The sequence below is a fragment of the Brachyhypopomus gauderio genome, chromosome 5 (assembly GCF_052324685.1).
Source record: "Brachyhypopomus gauderio isolate BG-103 chromosome 5, BGAUD_0.2, whole genome shotgun sequence".
Taxonomy (NCBI): Eukaryota; Metazoa; Chordata; class Actinopteri; order Gymnotiformes; family Hypopomidae; genus Brachyhypopomus; species Brachyhypopomus gauderio.
Genome location: NC_135215.1, coordinates 14046860 through 14059536, shown reverse-complemented (window position 1 = coordinate 14059536; position 12677 = coordinate 14046860).

Below are 12677 nucleotides of genomic sequence, written 5' to 3'. Positions count from 1 at the left end.
AGGCGCTAAAGAGGGGCATCAGCAGCACGCGCCACAAACGCTGAAGGCATTTAATGAGATTCCCAGGATGGAAATTGACACCTGGTTGAGGCTAGAGTCGGGATGTGTGATTTGCGTTCATACCGAGGGACAATGCTGATCTTGATTATGGCGCGAGATCATAGGGACTTGGGCTCCTATAGGCAACTTTCTCACGTTCACGTGCCCGTGCCAATCAGCCCATTAATGTGCGCGAAAGAGCTTAGTGCGCGCGACCATTACAATGCTGTAACCAGTGTCATTATGAGTTGATTGAACTGACAAGTTCAACTAATGTTCAGTCCTATATGGCAAAGCTTAAATAAAATCTAAGGTGGGTCAGGGTTTGATTTGCGTGTTGTGAGGCATGGGGATTTAGAGTTTAGGCAGGTAACCTTTCGCTTTGCTCCTTGTTAACTTCCATGACTCAGTTTTGTACAGCAATGAGCACAGGGCCACAGAGATTCAGAGATGTAACCGATCAGACTACAAACAACTCTAATGTACTGTTTAAAGTCACACACACTAATAAAATATTTCAAAATCTCAGAAGCTGGCAGTTTAAAGCTGACAAAAATGTGGCATTGTTATTGGCAGCTTGGAATACCAATAGGCTACTTGAAATACCCTTCAGAAACATCCTTGAAGTACCTTTATGAAGTACCCTTCTGAGATACCCCTGAAAAGCCCTTCTTAAATACCCTTCTGAAAAACCCTGAAATATCCTTATGGCATACCGCCCTGGCACATGCCAACGTGAAATATGGGTTTTTCCTTCGTGGGGCAAAGTAGTGTGTCCTGGCACACATCTCAGTTCTGCTGTTCCATGGCCGTGTCCAGGACATGACATCCAGATGGCAGGGTGAATTTTGTTGGGGGGGCTCTAGCCTCTGACCACACCCCACTCCCCCTCTCCCAGTTTTAATGTGTCTTAAAAGCCTGCTGAATATCTGTCTGGTCCCAGGAGCTCAGATGCTCTCTGCTGAACATGTGGAAAGCCTCAATGCCATTGTGGACAGAAGATAGGTGCTCGTATCGTCAGCCTGTGCTGTGCTCTGAATGGTTAAATGTAGGTGAAAGTAGAACAGATGAGAAGTGTGTGAAACAGGCGCCTGTGGCCTATGTCGGCGTGTATGGAGGATGCTCCCAGCAGCGGCCCTTAGTCGTTCAGCTCTGCACTGACAAGTACACTAAGGTTGCGCTGGTCTGTAAATGTTTACATCCTGGTCTTTAGGGGAGGTCCGGGTAGGGAGGAGCCTGCTTCAAACACTGCCACTTCTTTCAGATATTTGTTGTCATTTGATATTCTTCATCCAACCATTATATTTCGCCCCACATTTAAGCTCTTTTGCATGAAACACCATGTTTAATTCAGATGTCTGTGGTGTTCCCAGAATGCCACACACACACACACACACACACCATGCGCTGCGGGGAGCACTGGAAACAGAGCTCTCTGCACCCATTCCTCTATGGCCCATCCCTGCACCAAACACAGTGTCAAACAACAGCAGATGTTAACCACGAACAGCACCTACCTGACAGCAATTCCAATACACGACTCCCAGCCTGGTTTTCACATTGCACTTCAAACAGATCACAAAAGGCTAGACTTTGTATTATTTAACTGTTTTGCTTAGCTGTGTTTGTGATTTTTTAAAATATTATCCAGAAAATCTATGTATATAATGTATCCTCTAAATTAAGTTAAATGCAAAACATAAGACCAGCCCACTGTAAAAACACGGACTATTAGAAGGCCTCCTTTTTTAAGTGAGCTCAAACAATACAGGACTGTTTACCCTCACTAATCTAATCATGGCAATAGCACAACAGCAGTGGCCCGGAGGGAGTGACTGGATGAGCCCTCAGTCATTAGAGGATCACAGGGAGAATGGAGTTGGCCCTGGCTCACTGCTGCCCGTGCTCTGAGGTGCAAGATTACAGGATCCGGCCCGGCCGCCGGCCCGCCGGGGCCCAGATGTGAACAAGAGTGAGAAGCCTCTCGGCTTTGAGTCTGAACTGGCGTGCGGATGTAGCTCCGCGCTCACTGGGTGACATAAGTTGTTTCTGAGGAGAGGAGAATGGAGCCTGCGACATCTAGCAAATTGGATAGATCTTAAGATGGTGGGATCTCTGACTGGCAGGAGACATGAAAGAAGGTGGTGGTGATGGTGGTGGTGGAGGTGGTGGGTGGGGGTTTGATGTTGGGTGCAGCATCAGGATGTAAGAGGACAGAAGAAATACCGGCGACAACTTGAAAAGGAAAAGGGGCCATGTGCAGGATGTGGTTGTGCACCAGGCCGTAGGGGAGGAGAGAGCTTCCTCAGGGCCAGGAGTGCTGCAAGAGTCCTGGACTGAGAGTGTGAACAGAACAGGGGAGAGTTTTATAGTTCCAATATTTTTGAAGACTCATCAGGTAATAACGTGTCATTTCCCATCTCAGCACCACAGTTGTCAATGGCATGTGACTTTTTTATTTTCCTCTACTATTGGAACCCAATGTAGTTTTGTCTCTTTCCTATACTTGCAAAATGAGTAGGAAATAACTGAAGGAGTTTGAGACTCCTGACTCCAAGCACACTTCCTACAAGTCTCACTTCTCTTCCCTGTGACACAGCTCTCCATCTCCACCCCCTCCATCTCCTCATCATCTCCTGCACCTCTCCACTGGTTCTTTGGGGCAGGCAGGGGGGCTTAGGGGTAGTGGTGTCGATGGTGGGGGGGGGGGGGGGGGGGGGGGGGGGTTGCTGATGCAAAGCAGAAGCTGTCCACAGCTCTGCCTGCAACTCCAGCTGAAGTTCTCACGGTTCCTGCCCAGACTGGAGTTCCACAACACCTCGTCACTCCACGGTCTCCTCCCGAAGGCGTACTCAACACCTTTTATTTCTAGCAAACAAAATGAAATTAAATGCAACAACCCTTTGTATACATCAAGGATCTCAGGTTTCCTAAAGAGTCAGCATGTTATGATTACTATTAGACAACGTGGTCTCCAAACACCGTGCCTCGCTGGACTGGGTCTGCTTTTGGAAACTCCACTCACAGCCAGGGGAACTCCACACAGCCACGTAAACACAAGTGGACATCACTAGCAGGGCAGCAAAGCTCCGTGACATCAAACTATGTGAGCTCCGAGCATATTAGATGAATTATTAAAAAACAACTTCAGGATCTTTCACTTCAGCCCATTTTTTTTTGTAATGTATATCAGAATTTGTAAACACTGTAAGGGAGCAGCGACCTCGGCGTGGTGCCAGAATGACTGGTAGGGGCCTGGTTGTATCCGTGGTGATGAGGGGGGCACACGGGGTGGGGATGTGTGTCACCGCGCTGCTGTTGTCTCTGCTTTCAGCTCTGACCTGCCCTGCCCAGGGTCACCCCCACTGCATGCTTGACAAAAGCCAGATGAAGAGCGTGCGTGTCCAGGTGCGAGACCTCATGGCTTGACAAGAGCGGCTAAGGGGCCGTGGAGCCATTCTGCCTGTATTAGATAATAATAATTAATAATGTATTAGATAATACCTAAGAGGGCAAGCATGAAAAAGACAAAATTATTCATAGTCATTTTTGAAATGCCATCTTTCCCCTCATCGTTATCCTTTTTATTATAAAAGTTAAATATAAATAGCTAAATATAGCTTGGTACGGTTAACTGGACAAGGAGTATGTTTCCCAAAAGTCATAAAGCACAAAGATTATAATGAGATGGAGTTAGCATCACTATGAATGCGCTCTCTCTACAAATGAGAATGATCTCGCTACAAAGCCTATGGGAAATGGGTCACTGAGCAGGACTGGTGGGACACTACATTTATAAACACTGCACTCATATACCCCACCAGGTCTAGAGGGAAAATAATTACATCAAAGCCACACTCATAAGCCGTACTTTCACCATGTGGATATAGGCGTGGACACATACACACATTCATCAGCACTTCATAATACCCCAAGTGGTTGGACCGTTTCACAGGGTGTCCCATGGTAATTTTGTCATAGAAAAGGATCACTTACACACAGCCTGGTGACCACCCCTTGTGCACGGTGGAAAATGCCTTTAACATTTTTTTTTATCAACGCTTTCTGCAGTGGTGCTGCTGACTGTATGAAATGAAAACAATCAGAAATCACTCTGCAGATGGCTGGCCTCACTACCATAAACATTTCCGCCTAAATTATCTGCCAATCACACAACATGTTGAGAATGAATTTCATGTTTTTGCCGGCACGTTGTACAGTGAGTGGCAAATAAGTCCTGGAGGGAAAATAAAGGCCTATTGTTTCCCTTACGGTCCTATTTAAGCCAGAAGGTCATGAGACGACTCTCTAATGTGGGAGCTTCAGGCGTCTTAGCTGGACCGCAGGAGAGGAGGGAGCACCTGCTTCCAGGAGACCCCACGCTGGGGTTGTGGGTGTGTGGTCAACTCCTTCACACACACAGCAACATCATTCCTGCACGCATCCTTCTGGATGTCTTAGGTTAAGTTACAGTGGCTGGGATCTGTCTGTCCTTAAATATAGTTTGCACACATTCAGATACCTATAAACACTTCTATGCATACACACACACACAAACGCACACACAGGCATAGACGTAAACACAATGGCATGCACTTCACATGTGCACACACACGCACGTTCAAATTTCAAATCCACAGGTACACTTAGTACACACCTCGCCGCACGCATACTGTACGTAGAGGAGGACGGTGTGACGCACGTAATCATAAAACACACAGGAAACCACTTAGCCGCATCTCCCAGCATTGCACGCCAAATCCCTCTCCCTCTCGTCTGAAGAGCAGACGTAAAACATAGTGGCCCCGTCTCCCTTCACGCTGCTGTATCTCAGGCTCATGAGCACCTCTAAAGTTTCTCCCTCTCTTCAGATGATACTTCAGATTTCATCCATTACCACCCCTGAAATGAGAGATTAACTGCTGCAGAGCAGCACCAGCACAGCAGTAGATCTGGCTCTGCGGGTGCTATTGTAGAGTGAATTCATAAAGCCATCACTCTCCCTGTTTTCACGGGGCCCTCAGTGTCTTCTTATAGGGGTGAAAAGGTTGCGCTCAAACATCTATCACCCGCCGCCATGGTGGCCAAAAATAATCCGATGGCACCTGAGTCAACAGCGGCCCATGGTTTAAAGGCCGTGATGTATGCGGTTAAAGCATTGCATGCAGCACACGGGGTCGTGACCCTGAACCGTACCAGAGCCCAGTGTCCATGCTGCGAAATCACTGTTGCATTTACTATTAGCTGTAGCAGTGCATTAGAGGTCAGAGGCTGCAGGATGGACTGCATCCTTAGAGCTTGTGGTATTGTGTCTGCAAATAACTGACTTCACAATACTGACTTGACCCGGAATTGGGTTCACAGCTGTATCAGGCAGGGAGCGGGCCTGGTGTGTGTGTGTGTGTGTGTGTGTGTGTGTGTGTGTGTGTGTGTGTGTGTGTGTGTGTGTGTGTGTGTGTGTGTGTGTGTGTGCGCTGGAGGGGAGCGGGAGTAACAATTACCCAAATTACAGAAGAGCAGCTTGTAGTGTCAAAGACCATAAGGGAACTGCTGATCAAGACAGCTCAGGGTGCAAAGCAAGCAACAGCACCATAGCGACACAGCGACGAGCGAATGTGGAATCCAAACCTCAAAAAAGTTTTTTAATAAATAAAAATACCCACCCCTTCTCTCTCAGCAATGCTTCCATTAAATAAATCCCATAGGAAGACTTTCTCTCATTCTTTCATATGATAACTATTGATATTTCATGTGCCACGTCATTTCAAAATGTCATTTCTTCGCTCTTTGTTTTCCAGATTGCTGTCTTTAATAGACTCAAGAGTGAGCCAACGAGACAAGAGCAGTGGTGTCTTAAGAAGACAGACGCATTTGCATTTTATAATGACTCTGCCATCCGGGAGTGGCTGCCACAAAGTGCCCAAACAGAGGTTTGCTCATCAGTATGTTTACAGAGGCCTCTGATTAACAAACCATGTGCCGGAGAGCTTACCAATAACAGTTTGGCTTCCCAGAACATTTCTATAATATGGAGGAGTGGGTTCATAAACCTGGTCCTGTGTGCGGACCTACCCAGGGGTCCTGCTGCATGCACCTTGACACATCACCCCAGCTAATGCATTATTACCTGATTTTTTTTTTCTTTCCTTTACATTGCAATAGTCATTTCATCATTCCAAGCATGTCATTTTAATCCTCAACAACCCCCCACCCTCTCCACACCACCACACCATCCCATAGCTAGCTTCATTAAATATCTAGGAGGCCATTAAAATGCCTGGGTGACTATGGAGATAGATGCCTAGCAACAATGGTATTTGGCATCTTGGATGTTAAAGCAGGGTATCTCTCAGGTACAGGACACGGCGCGTACGCTGTCCGTTACTAACAGCTCCTGTAATGGAGTGTTCATGTTGGTTTACCAGAGCAAATATTTAAAAAGTGTCTCAGTCCGCACATCCAGGTGAATCAATATCAGAAACGAGTGCAGGATGAATGAGGGGAGGTCAGAATGAGTTCATTAGATCTCTATCTCCGGGCCCTGGGGGACCTGCATCACAACAACGCTTGCCGTTCGGCTGACTAAGAGACGTCATAAATAATAAGGCAATATACTTGGTGTCAGTCTCATGATGTTTAAATAAGTAATTGGTGAAAGTAGCCATCCCTGGAACTCTGGGTGTGGAAATCTGGTAACTCCGGTTCATATACGGTTTAATACTGTAATCACGCAGACAGGTAACGCTGTTACATGCTAAATGGAATTTTCCGGAACAGGGTACACAACTGTGAATAGGGTGGGTGATAGAGGGTTCACTCTTTACACCCAGCAGAGGCACATCAGTGATGAGACCAACTGTTCCCCACAGTGTACCCTGAATCCGTGTGAAGAAGAGACCAAAGAAAAAAAGACCAACAAAACAGCTGAGTTGCTTCAAGTTACGACAGCTCCAAAACTTTCAGACGGCCGTGCCTCCTCAAAAAAGGCTGAAGACATTCTCAGTATCAAATGTCAAATACTAAAGCGTTGCCACAAGTTCAAGGACTAACCAAAATGACCTTTGGATCCAACCAATTAGTTTTTGAGAGTTTCCCACTGCATAACGTGACCTGAAGCGAATGATCAGAGAGCTGGCACAGGAAAGAAGAACTTCAATCAAAGCTGATTGGCATATTATGGGCTATCCTGTAGAGCTGGGCTCAAAATGGCCCTCCTCATGCTGCTGAGCAGAGACACCTAACGCTGTGATTCTTCCCTCTAAGTTGACCCAACTCCCTTCACATTGATTACATATGGCGTGTTTGTTCACTGCCATCTTAAGGACTCATTCAGAAGGTGAAAATTACATCACTGACTTTGTCTCAGTACCAACACTGTGTTTCATGTTGACCCATGAATCGGGGGACCTTTGATCATGTGTAACCACGGTTACATGGTTTTGCTTTTGTCTTCCTTTTGTCTATGGTGTCTCCATTAAAGATTATTATGGGGTATTTCGGCATGATCACATGGTGCATTGTATTGTTGTGTAGAACCTGTTCTTCTGTGATCTTAAGAAACTTGGGACCACAAACCATTTAAATTCCACCGATGGTCATTTATCAACAATGGAGTATCTCTCAATTCATGCACAAAGCATGAATAGCTATAGAGTCACAGTTAGCTTGTTGTCTTGTCAAATAAAACTAGCAGCAGTAGTCTGTGGGGGGAGCAGGTTCACATGCGGTCTGTACTGGGCTGGGGATGAGCAGGTTCACATGGGGTCTGTACTGTGCTGGGGATGAGCAGGTTCACATGCGGTCTGTACTGGGCTGGCATTGCTGAGCAGCTGCTTCCTCAACCTTATCTAAACTGAAGACCACACTTAGACTTTAGCCTCTAAAACCAGGATTTAAGTATCGACGTGTTTTCTAATTCAATTAAAGAGCTTTTTCAGGAAATTCTGATGAACTCTGCTTGGGAATGTCCTGAATAATTACATTAATTGGTCATCTACTACTGCATTCATGATATGCTCAATTAAACAACCAATTTCTTCTTAATGCTCAAGGCCTACACCGAGTAACTTCAAATGCAAATTTAAAAAAAATGAAGACATAATCAATCCAATTTTGTGTGAGATGTGCTATGGAATTAGCCAACAGGCTGTGCTGTTCTATTTGCCGCTAACGGTGACCACCCAGCTCTCGGGGTCTGTCCTGAGAGGGGCAGGAGTCTCTCATAAATCTGAAACTGTGTTCAGCTGCCCGAGGAACTCTGCCACATGCTTCTGGTTGGGCTAATTGATTAGGTCAAAGGTCATGCGCTGAATGACAGTGGCTGAGGGGTGGAGGAATTTCCTGTTTCTGCATCTATAATTCAGTGGTTTCCTGAGCGTGCTCTTTTCCTCTAGCACTGAGGGAGGGGGTCCAAACAGTCTAAGCAAGCCGCCTGCCAACAAAGCCATGCCCCAAAGGGTCTGCTGAATCACACCCCCCCACACTCCCACACCCCCCCCCACCACCACTGCACCCTGTGGCTCAAAGGGTCAGCCCACCACACAGACCGTGTAAAGTCCAGTGAGTGTGTGCCTCATGTTCACTCCAACAGCTCCATTCTGGGGTTGGAAGAGGCTGAATTACTGTTTAAACTGAATTCTGGAGAGGAGTTTCTCAGTAAGGCCCTTTCTTGAGGATTGAAAATTGAATAATTTTTTGGTCACGAAATAGACATTTTCACATGTTCTTTGGCAAATAAGCCAAATTTTTTTTTGGCAGGACACAAAAAAACCACTATTTAAACACTGCAGACACTAAATGGTCATTGTAGACACTGAATGGTGAACAGAGCATAAAGACACACATGACCCATTAAGGAGTCCATTTCTAAAGAACCCACATGGTCTCAAAGGTGACCATTTGGTCCAGGAAAAGTCACCCATGCAATAAGCTTTTGGCCCTGAGGGGCCTCTCAGGAGAAAAAGCCACTAGTCACTGTGCAGTGTGGCCAGTGTAGCAGGCAGCTGTTGATGAACCCTAGCCTGCTAAGTACTGGAGTGAATTTAATGTCTTCTCTTCTACACAGAGACAGGAAGTAATGAGTGGGGAGAAAGCGGAGGGGTGGGTTCAATACCAGAGGATCATGGCCGACTTCTGAATTTCCAACATCCAACTACAAAGAGCTCACAAAGAGTCATAGCGCTCTCTTCTTATTCAACGCAAGCATCAGTCACCCTGCCTGCATTATACGCTCACACACTAAACAGGTTTATAGTAAATAAAAGCCAGGCGTTTCTTTTGCAGCCCGCGTGCGCCACACAATTCACGTGGGCCTGGCTGGGTCGGTGCTTTAATCACACTGCCGGAGATTATCGCCTCACGTGAGGCAGGGATGGGCGGAGAAGTATTCATGGGGAGGTTCACAGTAAAGATTCTTGAGCAAATGAGGTGAGAATTGAATAAAGCCCTCTGACACAAGCACCTGAGTGTGAGCAAACGTGCACTCTAGAGGCTGTGGAGGCGAACGCCGTGCTTGGATATTTCCACACGGCTTGGATGTCCTACAGCAAATACAAGTAATCCCACAAACGAACTGTTGTATTAAATGCTACTGTTATCCGATCCAGCTATTCTTTGAATAAACATTTAATGCACAAATTCATCCAGGACTGCACGGTTTACCCTTTTCAGAACAGCAGATTTATGGGGGATTTTTAAAGCTTAAGTGATGGTTCCCACTGGAGTGTTTTAGTCCGTTGAGATTCTGTAGAGGAGTTTCTCAGTAAGGCTGTCAGAGAGGTGGTGCCATGTGTGATTACAAATGAGGGGAAACAACAATTTTAATAAGGTGTGGAGCGAGTTAGAGTGAACCTCTCCTTAAGCACTGCTTCACACATCACTTAGCCTCACAGCTCAGCGGCATGCTGGGATATTAGGGTCAGATCTGACAACTCCTGAAATGGCTTGCAGTCTTTGCTGTTAACTTGAAATGTGCTTTAATTTCACCAACAGAAAGAACCACGGAGCACGAAAACCTTGTCAAACACATCCCCCATCTTCCACACCGGCTTTGCACAGGTAACAGTCTGGAATGCACTAACTACATACTTGAGCTCTCAATCTCGTTTTCTTCTGATTCTCATGCAATATATATATTGCAATATATAGATTGTCAATGCAAGAAGCTGTTTCAAAACATGGTTCCCAGTCCATGTCTACTGACTGAGGGTGCAGTATTTTATTACCAACAGGTGGAAGCAGACACTGTCACGTTCATTAACATAATAAAGGCATCTTTATTCAAGATAATTGTCCAGCATTTACATAAAAAAGAAAGGTGGGCCTGTATTCTGCTTCAGCTCTGCGCAAGTATTAAACTCAAAGGCATTCACTAAAAAAAGGTAAACTTCATCTGCATACCTGCAGGTGTGTCAGTCTTCTCCGTGGGGATCAGATCTTAATGAAATCATGAATGTAAGGCCCAGCTGTGCTGGAGTGCCTCCTTTTTTTATTTCTTAAATTTCTTTCCTCAAAGGTCAGTCTTGGTAATCGTAAACATGATTGTGTATGATTGTTTTCAAGTGGACAAGAAAAAGGGACAGAAATGTATGTCCCACGCTACTGGGCCACATATAGTGTGGATAATGTAATCCTAACTGTCTTATGCATTGCAAGCTGAGAACTCATTTAACTTCTGCACACCAGAAAGATTGTGTTTGGCAGTGTGAGACATTTGTTAACCTATTCACAAAAAAAATCTAGTTAGCCCTGAGTGATTTAATAATTAAGTGTGTGTGTGTGTGTGTGTGTGTGTGTGTGTGTGTGTGTGTGTGTGTGTGTGTGTGTGTCTGTCTGTCTAGCAATTCAATTCTGGCATGAACACATCCTTCCAGCAACAAGGCCCAAGTTTTCTTGCACCTCATTATTTGGGTAATCCGTTAGGAGTCATCTTGCGAACTACGGAAATGGTACAGGAAACGAACAAGCGCCTCATGTTGTTATTTCCAGCCAACAGAAAACAGATTTTATGGAAACCAACCCCCCATGTGGCCTGTTTATGTGTAATCAATGGAAAGAGAGGAGCAGGGAGCAGGACTGAGAGCCAGAGGTTTAAACAGTGTAGCTGTTGGCTGGGGTCTGGAGAAGCAGGAATGCTGGACTGATCCAGAACCGGCCCGTTTCATTTCAGGCTGGCGGCTCATAGGAAGGAGATGCAAGAGGGAGATTTGTTTCCTTTAACACTTGAATGACTGAGAAATAGAAGGAAGACAGGGGTGCAGTGAGAGAGAGAGAGAGAGAGAGAGAGAGAGAGAGAGAGAGAGAGAGATAAAAGGGGGACAATCTATTGATCTTATGTAAGAGGTTCACTCCCAGGTGGTGTTTGGTCTTCTTCAGAGCACTGCCATTACTGTAATGTAGCAAACCCCAGAGGTTCCAAACACTACTGCTACTCGAGCTGGGCAGGACGTGTGTGACAGGTGGAGTAATAGCAACTAATGCAAAACAAGTGCGAACACGAACATGAGAAGGTCTATGTGAAGTCATCTTACCTCTCAGTGACTCTTTGTTTACTGCATACTTCATGGGTCAACAGTGGAGGGACATCGCCATGATAAGAGGCTAGTTGATCAGTTTGACCTGATCTTCTATCTAATAAATAATCATTTACCCAAAAAGGCCAGCATCGATAATTACAGCTGTCTGTTTCTGTCGCTGGCCTGAGTGGATTTGCCATCTGCGTGTCATATGCTTACGTTAAAAGCTGTAATATCACATTACCCAAAGCAGAAAAAAGGATTTCAACTGTTGCATAATAAAGTTTCAAAGCCTTTGGAAAAGAGAATGAAATATTTCACCAAAGAGCTCTCTTCATATTGGGTCATTACAATACAGCCTTTCCCCTTCCTGCACTCATCATCAGACTGCACTGGTACCAGAGGCCACAGCATCTGCACTAAGCTCCATCACCGCTAATTAAGGTGACTTCATAAGAGATCGTCAGTGCGTTTAGTCATAGCAAATTCAGGTCACCAAAGACCAATTAATCATTCGAAAACAGACAGTGCGCAAAAGAATATCGGTTTTGAAGAGGGAGGGTATCAAGATGTAGGAGGCGAGTCTTGCCCATTATTTCCAAAGACTCTTTTCCCTTAATGAGTATAAGCATTTAGAATCCACATGAGCCATTTATAGTGCGTGCATAAGACGCCACTATTGTTTGCTTCTGTAGGTTAGTCCACTAGGAATATTAATGCTTTAATCAACTGGGTTCCCCATTCACCAGCAGTGGGGACGATTGTTCATTACAAAATGGTTGTAGCGCTGGATTAATAGCCTTGGGTGTAGTAGGTTTACACAGAAGGCAAACAAAGCAGCAAAGTCATTCTTTGTTACAGCGGGGTAGCCATTACACTTGTCAGCTACGTCAGCTCAGTCTGAGGCCTCGGGAACTTGTAAGAGCAACGGATAAAATCACACCATTGTCACATTGCGGTTTCATGTTCGTTCTTTAGCATTCCTTAAACATTTCTCAGATAACTTCTTTATGAATATGACCTTTTGTCCAAAGTGCATCCATCAAATGGCTTGCCCCCGGACACCGCAGGGGCTGTGGCCAAACAGGCCTTATCTTAGCGGATTATCTCGCCAGACGACCCGGT